Source organism: Thamnophis elegans, chromosome Z, assembly GCF_009769535.1.
Source record: "Thamnophis elegans isolate rThaEle1 chromosome Z, rThaEle1.pri, whole genome shotgun sequence".
NCBI classification, from domain to species: Eukaryota; Metazoa; Chordata; class Lepidosauria; order Squamata; family Colubridae; genus Thamnophis; species Thamnophis elegans.
In genome coordinates this window covers 122890368-122911248 of record NC_045558.1, presented here as the reverse complement: position 1 = coordinate 122911248, position 20881 = coordinate 122890368, and the positions used below count along the sequence as shown (strand labels likewise).

Below are 20881 nucleotides of genomic sequence, written 5' to 3'. Positions count from 1 at the left end.
AAAAGACTCGCGCCTAGTTTGCTAACCAATCAAAAGAGAAGGAAGTTAGAGGGGCGGGCATCTGCGCCTGATCTCATCCAATCAGAGAAGACGTAAGGGAAAGGGAGAAAACAATATAGTAGATGGAACCAAAGCCTAGTATGCGGAATATCTGGGGGCGGGGAGAAAAGATTTTAAAATATCTATTTTCCCCTTTATAAAAAGGTAATCTGCTGCAGCCATGGCCTCAATATAAGCCTTTAATTTCCACTTTTCATCAAGTCTTCCCCTTTTCTATCAATCAGCGGGAGATTGTGAGTTCAAATCCTGCCTTAACTTTGAAAGCCAGCTGGGTGGCTCTGAGCCAGTTGCAATCAATCAATCCATCAATCCATCCATCAATCAAGCAGAATAGAGCTGGAAGGGACCTCGGAGGTCTTCTAGTCCAGTGTTTTTCAACCTTTTTTGTGCAAAGGCACACTTTTTTCATGGAAAAAATCACGAGGCACACCACCATTAAAAAAATGTTTAAAAAATTTAACTCTGTGCCTATATTGACTATATATAAAGTAATTCTCCCACGGCACACCTTACACTATGTCACGGCACACTAGTGTGCCACGGCACAGTGGTTGAAAAACACTGTTCTAGTCCAACCCCGTGCTCAAGCAGGGGACCCTAGATCATTTTAGGCAAGTGGCTTTTTCTGATCAGTTGTCTCGTGGGGAAAGTAGAAGGAGGAAGCTGGGTTGGATATGTTCGCTTCCTTGAGCTATTTGGGAAATTAAAAAAGGCAGGATAAATATTTTTTTTAAATAATTAGTTAAATTTAAATAGTTTGTAATGGATATTCATCCATCCTGTCTGATGGGGAGATTGTTGAAACACTTTTGGAAACTTTCAATGTGTGGAGAAAAATCCTTCTTCTTATATATTCAAGTGGGGAGGAAAATAAAAATTTAGTTCACTTCTTTAATTTTCTTCTATTGGAAGTTTATTTCCCTATAAAACAATTTACGGTTGCCCTATATAGCAAGTCAATAGGAACCCTGCAGACTGAATTGCCCTCTCCAAACAAGTGTTGATTTCAATAAAATAAAGTTTCTTTTTCTAATAACAGAGGAAGGGAAGACTTCAGGAGTCAACGTGAAGGCGATGTGTGATCCCCAGCTAAAGCTGAGACTATCAGATGTTAATAAATTGATGCTGTGGGTTGATCAACCTCTGGAATTCTTAGTATTGTTGATCTACAACTTCCAGCATCCCCTGGAAGCAGGTCCAAGTCTGGGGGTTGCTGGGAGTTGTAGATCAGCAATATTGGGAGTGTGGTTGTCCTGAACTCCTGAATGGTGTGTTAGGTGTGAATAATTCATATTTTTCCCTTTTCTTTCTCCCAGAAAACTTTTTGTTATTGAGATCCTGTGTGCTTTAAACTCTAGACCTGGGATAGATCAGATAAATCTCACTCAGATTTCAGCACTGCAGTGTCAGACACCTTAGCTTGGAAGGGAGATTTTCCAGCATCATCATGTTTGAGCTGGAAAATGTCCTAGAAAAAAGCCATGAGAGCCTGTATCATTGCCCCCCCCTCCCCCCAAAAAATTCCTAATTTGGACACCAAGTCATCAGGATTGACCTCAACCTGGAATCTTTATATTTAACCAGAGAAAATTAAGAATAGCAATATGATGGAGGGGATACTAAAGTGCTAAAGAAGAAAATAGGTATCCATTTCTATCCAAAATATATCCCACTTCATGGCATTTGTGCTACAACCTCATAAACGTACTCCAGTTTCTGCGCCTATGTTGCAATATCATACACGCATGTGCTGCCTATGCATTGTACTGTTATGTGCATGTAAGGGGATGACACATGTGCACCATGACATCCCCCTTCCTTTTTGCCCACTTTGTAGCAGCAAATGACTCCACACAGAGAAGGTGTATTTGGCAAAGCCTTGAAATTTTATTATTTTACAACAGTAGCCTTGTAATGTAGCCACTTCATTCTTCAGCCTCTCGCCATTTTCCCCCTCAAAAATGCCCCCTGTTTTTAAGACTCAAAGGGAATACCAAATGAGGCGTAATCTACACCTTGAGGAGGGTAATCCTATTGGAAAGAATGTGCAGACAGGAAGAAATCGTCAATTACTCAGGTCAAAATGGTGGCCACCTATTTTTCTTTAAAAACTACCGTAAACTAAACCACAGCCACGAGTTGGAGAGAAGAATCTGGCCTCACTAAGAAAGCAGAGTTTATGAAAAGCTCCTTGCACTTTTATGATGGATACACCTCCACAAGGAAGGGGACATGTTTCTCTGTAAATGACCGATGTGAGAGTTTCCTCTGCACAACTGTGCATCCATCTGCAACTCTTGAAGTTTGGGATGGAGAACCTGCAGCCTTTCAACTGTGGCTGGACATCAACTCCAATGACCCTTAGCCAACATGGTCTCAGGGTGATGGAATTGAAGCCTAACATTTCCTGGGTGGCCCAATCTCCTTTGCGAAAGAAAAGAAACGATAAATGAACAAAAAAAGCAGAGATTGCCACAACAGGTCTGTTTGCCTATCAGAGCTTGCTGGATCCACCCCACAAAGTCAAGAGTCAATCAGGGGTCATTTTGAACTGTTCATCCCAAAGAAGTCCTAAATCTTGAAAAGAGCATCTTCTAGAAGCCAGGGAGTGATTTTTCTTCTCATCCATCCAGGAAGAGATAAGTTCCATACTTATTCCTGATACTCTGTGTATTTCTTTGAGGAACCAGAGACACGCTTGGCTGGGTATTTAAGGTGGTTCTTCTCTATTTTACGGAGAGCAGCCGTAGGGAGGTCCACGTGGAACTTGTTTGCCAACGCAACCAGATAAATGAGGACATCACTGAGCTCATCGCTGAGGGCCTCACGCTCCGATGTTTCCCACCCTGGTAGGCCTTCGGGAGCTTCATCCCGCCATTGGCTAAAAAAGAGCACAGACAAAAGCATTGAGTGCAAAAAACAACTTAAACGGAGCCTGATTGAAGAGGGGGAAGAAAACCTGAGGCAGGTTCTCTTCTCTTGAGGTGCTAAACCAAAATGTTTCAACCTTGACAAGCCAATATTCATGGAAAATGGACTCCTGAACCACAGCTGTGGTCATTACCTTTAAAGCCCTACATGGCCTAGGACCCGGATATCTGCGAGACCGTCTTCTGCCACATACTTCCCAACGACCGATAAGATCGCACAGGGTGGGCCTTCTCCGGGTGCCGTCAGCCAGACAATGTCGGCTGGCAACCACCCGGGGGAGGGCCTTCTCTGTAGCCGCTCCGACCCTCTGGAATAAACTGCCCCCAGAGATCCGGACCCTACCCACTCTCACGGCCTTCCGAAAGGCTATTAAGACCTGGCTATTCCGACAGGCCCTGGGCTGTTGAACTCATGTTTTGAGTTCCAGCCCTGATTAGATTGGGTGTATGTTGCGGTCTTTTTAATCTATGTTTTTGTGTTTTTAACTTTTCTATTTTTTAAATGCATTGTTGTAAGCTGCCCAGAGTCCTTCGGGATTGGGTGGCCTATAAATTTATTAAACATCAACATCAAACATCAATCCTTTCTTTTCTTGGTACCGTATATACTCGAGTATAAGCCGACCCGAATATAAGCCGAGGCACCTAATTTTACCCCCAAAAGCTGGAAAAGTTATTGACTCGAGTATAAGCCTAGGGTGGGAAATGCAGCAGCTACGGTAAATTTCAAAAATAAAAAATCAGTGTTATTTGAAACTCAAAGTTATGTTTATTCAAGGGACCCGCTTAATTAAAGTGTTCTATAATATCAGTATGACTTATAATACTGCAAGTCTGCAATATTAAAATACTTGTATAGGGGATCCCCGGGATCCCCCGAAGAGATCAAATCACAACCAGTATGCCACCTTCTTGGTATATTGTTTTTATTTTCACTGAGTTTTTAAAAATGAGCATTATTTCATCCTTTTTTTCTTTATGTTTGATTGGTATCTGCAATTTGTGTTAATTCTGTTCATACATATAATATAAATGAAAAACCCAGCTCTCTTAAAAAATATTTTAAGTTCTTTCTGGTGCTCCCTTTTAGAATTGGCCAACTAATATTTCTGTTCGCCCAACTAATGTCAGGCAGAGTTAACTGAAAAAGTAATTTTTCATGAAAGGACATTTTCCTAGGATTTTAATTGTTCTTACTGTCAGATTTCTCGTTATTTCCAGCTTGAGTCTCCTTCTGACAAGTTTCCATTGCTTCTTGTCCTGTCCTCAGGTGCTATTGCTGCCGCCGCCTCCTCCTCCTCCAACAGCACCAGCACATTTGCTGCCCAGCGCTGCGGCTGAGGTGAAGCCGCCAAAGCTCCCGCTGGCGCCCCCGCAGCGTTGGGCGGATATCCGGCAGTGCTGTTGGAGGAGGAGGAGGCGAACCAGCCTGCCATCGCCGGCCACCGCTAGCCCCGCCGCTCTTCCCACCCCCTTCCAAGCCCCACAGTCCAGCGGATGGAGCAGAAGCAGCTCCGGGGCTTCGCTGCTGCTCCCCGCATTTTCTGCATGGGGATCCCTTGGAGAGGGGATTCCAGCCTGCCATCGCCAGCCACTGCTAGCCCCGCCGCTCTTCCCACCCCCTTCCAAGCCCCACAGTCCAGCGGACGGAGCAGAAGCAGCTCCGGGGCTTCGCTGCTCCATCCACTGGACTGTGGGGCTTGGAAGGGGTCGGGAAGAGCGGCGGGGCTAGCGGTGGCTGGCGATGGCAGGCTGGAATCCCCTCTCCAAGGGATCCCCGTGCAGTAAATGCGGGGAGCAGCAGCGAAGCCCCAGGGCTGCTTCTGCTCCGTCCGCTGGACTGTGGGACTTGGAAGGGGTCGGGAAGAGCGGCGGGGCTAGCAGTGGCCGGCGATGGCAGGCTGGTTCGCCTCCTCCTCCTCCAACAGGCAACAGCACTGCCGGATCCAGTTGTAGACTCGAGTATAAGCCGAGGCGGCTTTTTTCAGCCCAAAAAGTGGGCTGAAAAACTCGGCTTATACTCGAGTATATACGGTAAGTAGAATAGGGCTAGGAAGCAACTGTCCATACTTGAGCTTTCTCTAGCCATAGATTTTGATATTTATTTATTTAGCCCAGAAAGTATTATTCTAGCCTTTATTTTAAATGTAAATTTTTTTAAAAAAAAAATAAAACTGATACAGGTAGTTCTCAGGTTATGGCCATTATTCAGTCCAAAATTTATTCTGCTAAGTGAAACATTAAGTGAATTTTTCCTCTCTTAAAAGACTTTTCTCGCCACAGTTGATAAGCGAATCATTGCATTTAAGTTAGTCACATGGTTGTTAAGTGAATCTGGATTCCTCATTGACTTTGCTTGTCAGAAGGCAGCGGAAGACGGTCACATGACCCCAGGATACTGCAACAGTCGTAAGTATGAACCAGTTGCCAAGCATCTGAATTTTGATCGTGCGGACATGAGAATGCGACAACAGTTGTAAGCGCAAAAAACGGTCACAAGTCACTTTTTTCAATGCCGTTGTAATTTTGAATGGTCGTTAAATGAACTGTTGTAAGTCGAAATGTATCTGTACAGGCTAAGGTAATTTATTTTTAAATAAATAAATAACACCATTTATGCAGGATCCAATCTGGGTCGGTCACCAGGATCAGAGGTACTTTCTTCTGAGCTTTCAGATTCCTGCTGGAGGTAACTCTTTAGGCTAGAGAAGTTCTCTCTGGATGGGCTCCAGCATGAGTCCAAAAGCTCAGAATACAAAACTTCTGTCCCACTGATATATTGTTCTAGCCGTATAGTTAGCTTGGCCTAAGCACAGTGTTTTTGCAAACAGCCAGACAATCATAAATACTCCAGAAACTGTGGCTAGACAGCTTAGCACCACATGTGTCATTCACTTTCTTCAAAACTGTGACTTTAAATAATTCTTATCTCCCCCCCCCCCCCAAGAAATTCTTAGGATCAAAATAGTCTCAGGAACTTCTTGAAGATGAGACAAATGACGAATGAGATGCATAAATAAAATAGATACACAAAGCCTCAATGCAATAGATGCGGAAATGCAGAAAATGGTTATGGGTGAGCAAACATAGCAGAAGCTATGTTACCTCTTGTCTTCTTGAATATAGTGTTTGCAAGACCACAATCCTCTGAAATTCTATGTTCTTCACCCGTCTGGGACCCAGAAGACTCTATGGTGCTCTCAGGGGCATTGCTGGCCATGTGCTGCTGAGGGTCAGATGGATACAGACGCATTTCATGTTTGCAGGTTTGGCAGGTTCCCCTCCCTTCCTCACCTATGGTGGCCTGAAACTGGGCATTTGAGTCTGTTTTCTTCTCTTTGTCCCGCTCCGTTGATGCCATGATCAGTTACACCTGGAAGAAATGAAGGAAAGAAGGAAGGAAGGGGACAGATGAAAGGGAGAAAGGAAGGGAGGGAGGGGGAAAGTAGAGAGATAAAAGGAAGGGAGGGAATGAGAGAAGGAAGGAAGGAAAGGGAGGAAGGAAGGAAGGGGAGAGATAAAAGGGAGGGAGGGTATTGGAAGGAAAGGAAGGAAGTGGATAGGGAAGGGAAGGAGGGAATGAGGAAGAAGTGGACAGATAAAAGGGAGGGAAGGAATGAGAAGGAAGGAATGGAGGGAGGGAGGGAAGGAAAGGAAGGGAGGGAGAGAAGGGAGGAGGATAGATGAAAGGGAGGGAGGGAGGGAAGGAGAGAAAGAAGGGAGGGAAGGAGGAAAGGAAGGAAGGAAAGGGAGGAAGGGAGAGAGGGGATAGATGAAAGGGAGGGAGGGAAGGAGAGAAAGGAGGATAGGAAGGAAGGAAGTGGACAGATGAAAGGGAAGGAGAGGAGGAAGGGTTTAATAAAGTGGTGTGGGAAACTACCCCATAATTGGCTGGGTGAAATTAGCTGGGATCAATAGGATAGGATAGAATATCTATCTGGATCAAAGAATCCCAGTGAACATTTGCCAAGAGCCATATGGAAAAAACAGTCCTGGGAAAGCTTTTAGATAAGGAAGCCGAATTCATTTCGAGTGTCTATGTGAATAGCAATACACAGATACACACAGAGATGAGAGGCCTCTATTATCTGAGATATAAACACACAGAATTAGCCTTGCATCCTTTTGCCGCCTCATGTAACAAGACTCCATATGCCTAGGCTGAAATGTAGCACTTTATGTGATTTACAATTCCATACCTCCTCATTTCCCCTTATCAAAGAGTACCTTTTGTCCCTCCTCCCTGCCTTTCTGCCAGAATGTGTAATCAAGAAGTGATTTGTAACATACTGTGAGATCCTTTGTTTGTATTAAACTGCTGACTAGCTTCTTTGAACTTTCCTAATAAAAAGTGTTCTGGTTTAGCCAGAAACCACCATTTTCACCCAGTCTGCAGTGTGTGTGTGTCTCATTGCCAAAGCAGCCTAGGAATTAGAGATTCGTGAAGTGGTCCATCGGATTGTGAGAATGCTTGTATCATCAATGCAAGCTCACTCTCACAAGTGGTGACCTCGACGTGATTCATTTCACAACGCCAGGAATCAGTTGAGGTGCGACGCAGGGAGGCCCGGACAGGTCGGACGGACTCATCGCGTGCCCAACACCCCCATCTCTTACCCAGGCCAATCCGTAAGTATGGGGACAGATTTATCTAAAGGACAGGTGGTTCGCCTTAAGGAAATTGGACATTTGTCTAAAGAGCAGATCGCTCACCTTAAGGAAATTAGACAAATAGTTGGAGATCACAAAATTATATTAAAGAATAGAGGTAAACTTCCTACAAAAAAAGGGGTTCAGGAATTATTGAAATATATTTGGCAAAACTGTCCATTATATCCCCCATATGGATTATTGGATATTAAAACATGGACAGGTATAGGTTCTTATTTATATGAGGAGCCTAGAGCACCTCCATCCATATTGATAAATTGGAAGACTGTTTTCACTGCCCTTTGTTTGCATCATGGTGAAGAGGTAGCAACAGAGGTTATAGAAAAATTGCAAAAAGTAATAAATAGGGAAATTAGTAACGCATTAGCCAGAAAAGAACTAATGATATCAGTTGCCTATCAGACGCAACTGGTGGCTGATGCGCTAGTAATTAGCCAAAATAATCAAAAACCTAAAGGCCCTAGAAAGGGAAATTGTTTTAATTGTGGAAAAACTGGACATTTTAAAAATCAATGTAGAGCCCCGGGAGCAAAAACTCCTTGTCCAAAATGTGGGCAACTCCCTTAATCATGTATCCCCACAGGGATCTTATATCTCGTAAGATTTTGGCTTCACCCTTTTTTATTAGAAGACGCTTCTGCCTGCTTTCCAACCTGACTCATAGTCGGGGGGCATTTAGCCAGCCTCACACAAAAGACTGCTTCTTATCTTTCTTTTTATTTCAATCTTTTGGCAAGTGAATCTGCCAGGCTTTTCCTATTTCTTCCGGTGATTCCGGCTACCTCTATTTCATTTCTTGTCTCAAGGAGTTCTTGTTACTCCTTTCTTACTGACTCATCTAATTTTTCTTCTGATTGCTTTAAGCACATTCTTCTGCCTGAGCACCTGAAACTTTTTCACAGATGTTTCATTTCTCAGAAACCTGCACCTTTTGCAGCTCTAATTACAAAAGCCCGTGTCAGATCTGAATTGGAATGGAGAAAAAATGTTTTTGTGAGTGCATGAATGTGTGCCTAAGTTTTTGTGCACCCTCAAGGTAATTGTAGATAAGATGTCTTCAATCCAAAAGACAGGGATTTTAAAGTGTTCAATTTTATAACAAATTTGCTGACTTTCTGGCCACCATCAGATGAAAATTGTTGCAGCTGTAATAGTTGTCTTTTAAAAGAAAAGTAAGAAATTTAGTAAGTAATGAGGTAAAGCCTGACTGAATGGGAAGACCTAGGTAATTGGACTTGATTACTTTGATGTAATGTCTGTTAAAAAAATTCTTAGGTGTCCATCCCAGGTTCTGTGATTAAGGCACGTATCCGACCGGTTGTTTTAAAATTGCATGTTAATTTGTGGGGGAGAGATTTGTTGTCTCAGTTTGGGGCAACCCTAACTTTGGAGTAAGGTAGAGAAAGAGTGAAAAAAGAGTGAGAGAGAGGTAGAGAGAAAGAAAAGAAAGTGAATAGAGGTAAAGAGAAAGAGGAGAATTGAATTAAATTGATGTTTTGAAGTTTGTAAATGGGCTTTGGCTTGAAGCCGTAAGGGTGAGAAGAGTAGTTAGGATTTAAACTGCTCTCTGAAATTCCTCGCTGTTTGAAGAATGCATGACAAAGGATTTTGCATGTGAAGTTAATTTACACAAGCAGTTTGATTGCAGTGTTAATATATGTTAAATGGTAAAAGTTGGTATGCACGTACTTTGATTTCTTTTATATAAAGAAACAGTAAGTTGCAAAGTTGTTTAATGGTATGTGTGTATGCTTGCGTGTTATCATTTCCAAGCTTGTTTAGAGAAGGCAGAGTGAGAACAAAGGAGAGATTGTAAGAGGTTAACACCCAGCCATTCCCCCCCTTCCTTTCCCCCTGAGTCTTTCCTTGGAAGGAAACAGGAGAAGGGGGGAGAGAAAGAAGTGTGTGTGTAACTGCTTTCAGACCTAGAGGGAGAGAGACAGTAAGAAAATAGAGCTCATTGGCTTACGTATAGCTTTTTGAACTGATGGTAATGAATGTTTTGTATTAAGAATAAATGAAATGGACCCTTTAATGAAGCTAATTCCAAAACTACCTGAAATGGATAAATGTAGTTGGTGCAGTTACAACAATATTTGGGTTCAATTAACTGGGCACGTCCCTACATGGGATTAACTACGAGTCAATTACAACCCTTATTTGCATTGCTGGCAGGAGGAAAGGAGCCTGCTGCTATACTAACCATAGGGGACAAAGAAAAAGAGTGTATTCAGGTGATTGAGGCAGCCCTAACAAAGACTTGGGTAGACAGGATGGTTTCACACGTTCCTATCTCAGCTGCTATTTTCAATACCAAAAACTTGCCCACAGGGTGTTTGTTGCAAACACAACAGAACAAAGTGTTAGTGATTGAATGGATACACTTAGCAAACAGCCCGGGGAGAACAGTTTCAACAAAACCTCTATTGTTATCCCAGATAATTATAAAGTTAAGAGAGAGAGCTCGAGCTATACTGGGAACGGATCCAGAAACTTTTTACGTTCCATATCCACTACCTTGGTGGGAAAAATATTTTCAAATATCAGATGCACTTCAATTGGCCTTAAGTGACTATTTAGGGACAATTAAATACCACTATCCCACAGATTATAGGTTTTTGTTACTGAATCTACAACATTTACAATTGACTTCCTTACAAAGTAAACTGCCAATTAAAAATGCAGTCACAGTTTTCGCTGACGGAACTAAGAACAGAGGTGCATGTGTGTATCAAATCTCAGGACAGTGGGTGACTTACCACACACACCCTCAGAGTTCAGCACAGCGTTCTGAGTTGGCTGCATCCATATTAGCATTTGAGAAATTAAAAGACCAAACATTTAATTTAATTGTGGATTCATTGTATGTTTACCAAGTGATTAATAACTTGTTTGATGCCTATCTTTCACCAGCCCTAGATAAGCAATTGTTAGATATGTTTTTACAGTTACAGCAATTAATTGTTGATAGAAAATTTCAATATTTTGTGGCTCATATTAGGAGTCACCAGTCACTTCCTGGTATGCTAACAGAGGGAAATGATTATGCAGACAAAGCCGCTAGGGAAAGTTTTATTGGATTTGCAACTCCATGGGAAAGCCATGAGTATTTTCATCAAAATGCAAAAGCCTTAGTGAAGATGTTTGGAATTTCAAAAACTGAGGCTGTAGCGATTATCCAGCAGTGCTCAACCTGTAGCAGGCAAGGTAACGCAATTCCTATGGGAGTTAACCCCCGAGGAATTAAGCGTTGTGAGATATGGCAAATGGATATCACACAATACCCTTCTTTCGCACCCTGGAAATATATTCATGTCACAGTGGATACCTTTTCAGGTTTTATTTTTGCAAGCCCACAGCGGGGGGAGACAACCAAACAAGTGATCAACCATTGTATGCGCTCTTTTTCAGTTTTAGGAAGCCCCCTGGAGATTAAAACAGACAATGGACCCGCATACAGTAGCGCTGCATTCGCTACCTTTTGTGATCAATGGAAAATTGTCCATAAATTTGGCATCCCATACAATTCCCAAGGACAAGGAATTGTAGAAAGAGCAAATTTAACACTAAAAATGATGCTTGATAAGCAGCAAGGCCCCTTTAAGATAGGGCTGCCTGAAATCCAAAACCGTTTGAGTAAAGCCTTATACACACAGAATTTTTTGAATCTTACAGGCTCACCCATAGCTTCCACAGCTGGGGAAAGACATTTTCAGCATAGCGTAGTTTCTCCCCGCCCTCTTGTTTATTACAGACAATTGCCAGACCCTCAGTGGAAGGGCCCAGTGGAGCTCGTTACCTGGGGACGTGGATACGCTGCCGTGCAACTCCCGGACAGAGTGTTGTGGGTTCCTGGAAGATGCGTACGACCGTTTCATGAGAGACCAGTGAAGACAGATGATAAAAAGGATCCCGAAGCAAGCCTATCCCTTTTGTTTCAAACAACAGACGACTAGAATTGCTGCTGCTCCCACTGTTATTCCTGTGAGCTGTGCGTTGACTGCAGGATCCCGTGTGACATTGTGATAATTGAACAGTATCTTCAGAAATATTTTAACTACACCGATCCCTCCCGTATCACACTGAACTCCGTATCACACCAACAGTACAACAAACTATTGACAATCTTTTTTATAACCATTATCACGTAAAATCTCTTGACCCCTCTTTTGATATCTAGTACTCAAGATGAAAATCCATCCGGAACAGGTCGTTGGCCGGTCATATGTTCCCAGAGTACGTCAGCCCCGATGCCCATTTTTCAGAGGACCGTCGCCTGGACAGGAAATGGGATTTTGGGATTTTTGGGCTCCTCCGATGTCTTGTAAGCATTTTCTGTTGCACCTTTTGCTAATGATGTTGGGGATGGGAATTATGCTTTTAATTGTATGGGGGGCATGTGAATATGAACGCAAAAATAAGAAGGGAATAGTGGAGGATATTCAAGAAATTCCTTTCACACACAACCGCTCAAAAAGAGCGATCATTCCATACTCCAATGGGGAAAACTGCAATTCTCAAGGGATATGCATCTACCCTCACAATACATACGGAGAAGCCAATACACAAGTTACCTTAACTTGTTATTTGAAAAATCCAGCTGCAGCGTGTTTAATTACATGGCAATTTTTGCCTGCAAAATTCAAAAAGGCATTCCAAAATGTGAGAGGTATTTCACACCCGAAAGAGAATGGCTGCTCTTCACATATTAGAATAAGAATCACAGAAAATTCTATAGGTTGGTATCAATGCACACAATACCAAAAAGGGTTACCTAATAAAATGATAAAAACAGAAGTAACTTCAAGAGCAAGTATAAAATTTCCCCCAGTTAGTGAGTGGTTCTTAACACTATTGAGTTATCAACAAGAGATAGGAGGAGACAACTCTCACCACCTAACAAAAAGAGAGATAAAAGAGGACATTTGCACAGCCTGTTTACAAAAAACCAAACAAGGCACAAAAATTTCCATGACCTTAATATATTATACTATGAAACCTGAATGCAATGGAACCTTAATACCACCATGCACACATAACAATACACAATACAATCAATGCTATACACCAAATGGGATACAATGTTATGAACCAAAAGCGGTAGGACCTATAACAAGTAGCATCTATGTTTATGGCTATAAAGGAGGATCTAGTTTAAAACATCAATTTCTTACAGCACAAAGATTATCAGGGTACATAGCCCATAATGTTTCAAAGGGAATGGCACCCATTACTGTTTGTTTTGATACATGTTTAGCAATTGCTATAGGGCAAGGAACAGGATCCGCAGGGGTAACCTGTGGAGGACAGTCGTGGGAACAATCATACATCCAAAACCATAGATATTTATTCACTCGCTCGACACTTTCAGCACATGGAGGCTATACCCAACCGAGTGTATATTGGTATACAAGTGGCTATGGACCTAACAATTTCGATCTTTCTATTACTCCAGTCACTACTGATTGTCAATCCCATCACTGCACACCACTCTGCCTTTCTGCGCAGGTAGCAGGTACTTTAGGTACCCGATACTATCATTATGGTATTGGTATAGATAAAGCAGGAAAGGATCCTTATGGATATATTATTGTAAAGACTGAAGCAACAAAATTGACAAATCAACCTGTAAAGTTTTTTTGGAGTTATGAGCAGGAGATTGCTAAACTTAACGATCTACCTACACCTCCAAAAGCAAAAAATATGTTTATTAATTTGGCTCAAGAAGTTGCTACAGAACTTATGTTAAAAAATTGTTTTGTATGTGGAGGAACCACTATGGGAGATCGCTGGCCATGGCATGTACAAGAAGCAAATTATACTGAAATAGCACAATGGAAAGGGAACTTCACCTTTAATAACAACTTCAATGAAACCTGGCAAGTTACCTCTCATATAATAGGTCACATATGTTATACCAGAAATAAAAATAATCAGACTAAAAGAAATAAACCTATGGGATTTTTGAAATGTTCTAATGAGTGGGAAAATAACACTTGGGTTTCACAAACTAATATGACCAAACCTGAAAACTCATTGCTGGAAGTAACTAAGTTACGAGGACTTTCAGACCCTGAAAATGATACTATTGTGTGGAATTCACCTGATGGGTTATATTGGATATGTGGTAATTTTGCCTATAATATGTTACCCGCGGGGTGGTATGGGTCATGCATCTTGGGGGCGATTCAACCATCATTCTTCCTAATGCCTATAGAGAAAAAACAGAAATTGGGAGTCCCTGTATATGATACTCTTGAAAGACGTAAACGTACAATAGATCTCTCTAAAGGGATAAAAATAGGTAACTGGAAGGATGATGAGTGGCCCCCTGAGAGAATTATTGCATACTATGATCCTGCGACGTGGGCACAAGACGGTTCGTGGGGATATAGAACGCCTATATACATGATAAATCGCATTATTAGATTACAAGCTGTATTAGAAATAATTACAAATGAAACTGCATTGGCATTAACTAAGCTTGCAAAAGAAAGTGTATTGTCAAGAACTTATATTATGCAAAATCGTTTAGCCTTAGACTATTTGCTCGCTGCCGAAGGCGGAGTGTGTGGTAAATTTAATCTTAGTAATTGTTGTATACAAATTGATGATTCTGGAATTGTGATAGAAAAAATAACTCGAACTATGATATAAACTGCACATGTTCCTGTACAAACTTGGAAAGGCATATTGGACACTGATGGTTGGCTTGGAGGTATTTTTAACAATTGGAAGCAAGGTTTATTTTTTATCGGAATGATATTTTTGGGATTAACTATGTTGCCATGCATAATACCATTATTGAGATCCACTATGCAGAGTATTGCGGACGCTGCTATCCAGAAGCATCACGCATTATTAATAAGTGTCAATACATCAGAATTAATAATCCCTGGATATCCAATGGAAGGGGGATTTGTGAGAAAGAAACAACCCATGGCAATTGCTTCCATTTAAAAAATAAAAAAGGAGGAGATGTGGGAAACTACCCCATAATTGGCTGGGTGAAATTAGCTGGGATCAATAGGATAGGATAGAATATCTATCTGGATCAAAGAATCCCAGTGAACATTTGCCAAGAGCCATATGGAAAAAACAGTCCTGGGAAAGCTTTTAGATAAGGAAGCCGAATTCATTTCGAGTGTCTATGTGAATAGCAATACACAGATACACACAGAGATGAGAGGCCTCTATTATCTGAGATATAAACACACAGAATTAGCCTTGCATCCTTTTGCCGCCTCATGTAACAAGACTCCATATGCCTAGGCTGAAATGTAGCACTTTATGTGATTTACAATTCCATACCTCCTCATTTCCCCTTATCAAAGAGTACCTTTTGTCCCTCCTCCCTGCCTTTCTGCCAGAATGTGTAATCAAGAAGTGATTTGTAACATACTGTGAGATCCTTTGTTTGTATTAAACTGCTGACTAGCTTCTTTGAACTTTCCTAATAAAAAGTGTTCTGGTTTAGCCAGAAACCACCATTTTCACCCAGTCTGCAGTGTGTGTGTGTCTCATTGCCAAAGCAGCCTAGGAATTAGAGATTCGTGAAGTGGTCCATCGGATTGTGAGAATGCTTGTATCATCAATGCAAGCCACTCTCACAAAGTGGTTTGCCAAAAACAAGAGATACTGTTTCAGACATTCTCCTGTAACTCATTTCCTATATTAAACAAAAACTTATGCAGCTGGTCCTCGACTTAGAACTACAACTAAGCCCAAAATTCCTGTTGCTAAGCCAGACACTTGTTAAGTGAATTTTGCCAGAGTTGTTGAGAGAATCACTGCAGCTGTTAAACATGCAGGACCTTCTTCCCGCTCTCTAGAATTTGCAGGGAGTTTTGCAAACCAGATTCGGTAGCCATACATTCCATGAAATTCAATCAAGCACTAGACGAAGTCTCGTTTTCTGTGCGATTATTATTGAAGAGTTAAACCCACCCCCAGTATGTCTCATGCTAGCTAAATGAATTTTTTAAAAAAGCATTCAAATTCACCTGAATTTCTTCCGAGCCACTCGAAGGCTCCCCCAAAAAAGAAAGCACGCGAGACACACGCCAGGAGCAGTAGGTCGCGGGTAGTTTTTTTTTCCCCGGGTTCACTCTCTCTCTCCGCCAATCAACAAGAGCCAGTCCAATGGGCCCTCATTGGGTAGCAGGAGCATGACGTCAGCAGTCGCGATCGCTCGAAGGGAGCCATCAAAACTCGCGCCTAGTTTCCTAACCAATCAAAAGAGAAGGAAGTTAGAGGGGCGGGCATCTGCGCCTGATCTCATCCAATCAGAGAAGACGTAAGGGAAAGGGAGAAAACAATATAGTAGATGGAACCAAAGCCTAGTATGCGGAATATCTGGGGGCGGGGAGAAAAGATTTTAAAATATCTATTTTCCCCTTTATAAAAAGGTAATCTGCTGCAGCCATGGCCTCAATATAAGCCTTTAATTTCCACTTTTCATCAAGTCTTCCCCTTTTCTATCAATCAGCGGGAGATTGTGAGTTCAAATCCTGCCTTAACTTTGAAAGCCAGGGACCTCGGAGGTCTTCTAGTCCAACCCCTGCTCAAGCAGGAGACCCTAGATCATTTTAGGCAAGTGGCTTTTTCTGATCAGTTGTCTCGTGGGGAAAGTAGAAGGAGGAAGCTGGGTTGGATATGTTCGCTTCCTTGAGCTATTTGGGAAATTAAAAAGGCAGGATAAATATTTTTTAAAAATAATTAGTTAAATTTAAATAGCTTGTAATGGATATTCATCCATCCTATCTGATGGGGAGATTGTTGAAACACTTTTGGAAACTTTCAATGTGTGGAGAAAAATCCTTCTTCTTATATATTCAAGTGGGGAGGAAAATAAAAATTTAGTTCACTTATTTAATTTTCTTCTATTGGAAGTTTATTTCCCTATAAAACAATTTACGGTTGCCCTATATAGCAAGTCAATAGGAACCCTGCAGACTGAATTGCCCTCTCCAAACAAGTGTTGATTTCAATAAAATAAAGTTTCTTTTTCTAATAACAGAGGAAGGGAAGACTTCAGGAGTCAACGTGAAGGCGATGTGTGATCCCCAGCTAAAGCTGAGACTATCAGATGTTAGTAAATTGGTGCTGTGGGTTGATCAACCTCTGGAATTCTTAGTATTGTTGATCTACAACTTCCAGCATCCCCTGGAAGCAGGTCCAAGTCTGGGGGTTGCTGGGAGTTGTAGATCAGCAATATTGGGAGTGTGGTTGTCCTGAACTCCTGAATGGTGTGTTAGGTGTGAATAATTCATATTTTTCCCTTTTCTTTCTCCCAGAAAACTTTTTGTTATTGAGATCCTGTGTGCTTTAAACTCTAGACCTGGGATAGATCAGATAAATCTCACTCAGATTTCAGCACTGCAGTGTCAGACACCTTAGCTTGGAAGGGAGATTTTCCAGCATCATCATGTTTGAGCTGGAAAATGTCCTAGAAAAAAGCCATGAGAGCCTGTATCATTGCCCCCCCTCCCCCCAAAAAATTCCTAATTTGGACACCAAGTCATCAGGATTGACCTCAACCTGGAATCTTTATATTTCACCAGAGAAAATTAAGAATAGCAATATGATGGAGGGGATACTAAAGTGCTAAAGAAGAAAATAGGTATCCATTTCTATCCAAAATATATCCCACTTCATGGCATTTGTGCTACAACCTCATAAACGTACTCCAGTTTCTGCGCCTATGTTGCAATAGCATACACGCATGTGCTGCCTATGCATTGTACTGTTATGTGCATGTAAGGGGATGACACATGTGCACCATGACATCCCCCTTCCTTTTTGCCCACTTTGTAGCAGCAAATGACTCCACACAGAGAAGGTGTATTTGGCAAACCCTTGAAATTTTATTATTTTACAACAGTAGCCTTGTAATGTAGCCACTTCATTCTTCAGCCTCTCGCCATTTTCCCCCTCAAAAATGCCCCCTGTTTTTAAGACTCAAAGGGAATACCAAATGAGGCGTAATCTACACCTTGAGGAGGGTAATCCTATTGGAAAGAATGTGCAGACAGGAAGAAATCGTCAATTACTCAGGTCAAAATGGTGGCCACCTATTTTTCTTTAAAAACTAAACTAAACCACAGCCACGAGTTGGAGAGAAGAATCTGGCCTCACTAAGAAAGCAGAGTTTATGAAAAGCTCCTTGCACTTTTATGATGGATACACCTCCACAAGGAAGGGGACATGTTTCTCTGTAAATGACCGATGTGAGAGTTTCCTCTGCACAACTGTGCATCCATCTGCAACTCTTGAAGTTTGGGATGGAGAACCTGCAGCCTTTCAACTGTGGCTGGACATCAACTCCAATGACCCTTAGCCAACATGGTCTCAGGGTGATGGAATTGAAGCCTAACATTTCCTGGGTGGCCCAATCTCCTTTGCGAAAGAAAAGAAACGATAAATGAACAAAAAAAGCAGAGATTGCCACAACAGGTCTGTTTGCCTATCAGAGCTTGCTGGATCCACCCCACAAAGTCAAGAGTCAATCAGGGGTCATTTTGAACTGTTCATCCCAAAGAAGTCCTAAATCTTGAAAAGAGCATCTTCTAGGAGCCAGGGAGTGATTTTTCTTCTCATCCATCCAGGAAGAGATAAGTTCCATACTTATTCCTGATACTCTGTGTATTTCTTTGAGGAACCAGAGACACGCTTGGCTGGGTATTTAAGGTGGTTCTTCTCTATTTTACGGAGAGCAGCCGTAGGGAGGTCCACGTGGAACTTGTTTGCCAACGCAACCAGATAAATGAGGACATCACTGAGCTCATCGCTGAGGGCCTCACGCTCCGATGTTTCCCACCCTGGTAGGCCTTCGGGAGCTTCATCCCGCCATTGGCTAAAAAAGAGCACAGACAAAAGCATTGAGTGCAAAAAACAACTTAAACGGAGCCTGATTGAAGAGGGGGAAGAAAACCTGAGGCAGGTTCTCTTCTCTTGAGGTGCTAAACCAAAATGTTTCAACCTTGACAAGCCAATATTCATGGAAAATGGACTCCTGAACCACAGCTGTGGTCATTACCTTTAAAGCCCTACATGGCCTAGGACCCGGATATCTGCGAGACCGTCTTCTGCCACATACTTCCCAACGACCGATAAGATCGCACAGGGTGGGCCTTCTCCGGGTGCCGTCAGCCAGACAATGTCGGCTGGCAACCACCCGGGGGAGGGCCTTCTCTGTAGCCGCTCCGACCCTCTGGAATAAACTGCCCCCAGAGATCCGGACCCTACCCACTCTCACGGCCTTCCGAAAGGCTATTAAGACCTGGCTATTCCGACAGGCCCTGGGCTGTTGAACTCATGTTTTGAGTTCCAGCCCTGATTAGATTGGGTGTATGTTGCGGTCTTTTTAATCTATGTTTTTGTGTTTTTAACTTTTCTATTTTTTAAATGCATTGTTGTAAGCTGCCCAGAGTCCTTCGGGATTGGGTGGCCTATAAATTTATTAAACATCAACATCAAACATCAATCCTTTCTTTTCTTGGTAAGTAGAATAGGGCTAGGAAGCAACTGTCCATACTTGAGCTTTCTCTAGCCATAGATTTTGATATTTATTTATTTAGCCCAGAAAGTATTATTCTAGCCTTTATTTTAAATGTAAATTTTTTTTAAAAAAAATAAAACTGATACAGGTAGTTCTCAGGTTATGGCCATTATTCAGTCCAAAATTTATTCTGCTAAGTGAAACATTAAGTGAATTTTTCCTCTCTTAAAAGACTTTTCTCGCCACAGTTGATAAGCGAATCATTGCATTTAAGTTAGTCACATGGTTGTTAAGTGAATCTGGATTCCTCATTGACTTTGCTTGTCAGAAGGCAGCGGAAGACGGTCACATGACCCCAGGATACTGCAACAGTCGTAAGTATGAACCAGTTGCCAAGCATCTGAATTTTGATCGTGCGGACATGAGAATGCGACAACAGTTGTAAGCGCAAAAAACGGTCACAAGTCACTTTTTTCAATGCCGTTGTAATTTTGAATGGTCGTTAAATGAACTGTTGTAAGTCGAAATGTATCTGTACAGGCTAAGGTAATTTATTTTTAAATAAATAAATAACACCATTTATGCAGGATCCAATCTGGGTCGGTCACCAGGATCAGAGGTACTTTCTTCTGAGCTTTCAGATTCCTGCTGGAGGTAACTCTTTAGGCTAGAGAAGTTCTCTCTGGATGGGCTCCAGCATGAGTCCAAAAGCTCAGAATACAAAACTTCTGTCCCACTGATATATTGTTCTAGCCGTATAGTTAGCTTGGCCTAAGCACAGTGTTTTTGCAAACAGCCAGACAATCATAAATACTCCAGAAACTGTGGCTAGACAGCTTAGCACCACATGTGTCATTCACTTTCTTCAAAACTGTGACTTTAAATAATTCTTATCTCCCCCCCCCCCCAAGAAATTCTTAGGATCAAAATAGTCTCAGGAACTTCTTGAAGATGAGACAAATGACGAATGAGATGCATAAATAAAATAGATACACAAAATAAAGCCTCAATGCAATAGATGCGGAAATGCAGAAAATGGTTATGGGTGAGCAAACATAGCAGAAGCTCTGTTACCTCTTGTCTTCTTGAATATGGTGTTTGCAAGACCACAATCCTCTGAAATTCTATGTTCTTCACCCGTCTGGGACCCAGAAGACTCTATGGTGCTCTCAGGGGCATTGCTGGCCATGTGCTGCTGAGGGTCAGATGGATACAGACGCATTTCATGTTTGCAGGTTTGGCAGGTTCCCCTCCCTTCCTCACCTATGGTGGCCTGAAACTGGGCATTTGAGTCTGTTTTCTTCTCTTTGTCCCGCTCCGTTGATGCCATGATCAGTTACACCTGGAAGAAATGAAGGAAAGAAGGAAGGAAGGAAGGGGACAGATGAAAGGGAGAAAGGAAGGGAGGGAGGGGGAAAGTAGAGAGATAAAAGGAAGGGAGGGAATGAGAGAAGGAAGGAAGGAAAGGGAGGAAGGAAGGAAGGAAGGGGAGAGATAAAAGGGAGGGAGGGTATTGGAAGGAAAGGAAGGAAGTGGATAGGGAAGGGAAGGAGGGAATGAGGAAGAAGTGGACAGATAAAAGGGAGGGAAGGAATGAGAAGGAAGGAATGGAGGGAGGGAGGGAAGGAAAGGAAGGGAGGGAGAGAAGGGAGGAGGATAGATGAAAGGGAGGGAGGGAGGGAAGGAGAGAAAGAAGGGAGGGAAGGAGGAAAGGAAGGAA

General features: G+C 42.2%; 1 protein-coding gene and 1 long non-coding RNA gene across 2 annotated transcripts in view; both read right to left on the bottom strand.

The window, feature by feature from the left end:
- Positions 1–1920: 1920 nt before the first annotated feature.
- On the bottom strand, positions 1921–16321 carry LOC116522608. Its single transcript, XR_004256984.1, has 3 exons — positions 15665–16321; positions 6096–6363; positions 1921–2941 (listed from the first exon to the last, which is right to left on the bottom strand). It is a non-coding gene; the product is annotated as an uncharacterized LOC116522608 (long non-coding RNA).
- A 1184-nt stretch (positions 16322–17505) lies between these two features.
- The window catches only part of LOC116522175 (vomeronasal type-2 receptor 26-like), a 75392-nt gene continuing 72016 nt past the window's right edge, over positions 17506–20881 (bottom strand). Inside the window, exons 2-3 of the transcript XR_004256942.1 lie at positions 20236–20503; positions 17506–18516 (exon numbers count right to left, since the gene is read on the bottom strand). The gene's annotated coding sequence lies outside the window, so the exon portion shown is untranslated. The remainder of the gene's footprint in view (positions 18517–20235; positions 20504–20881) is intronic.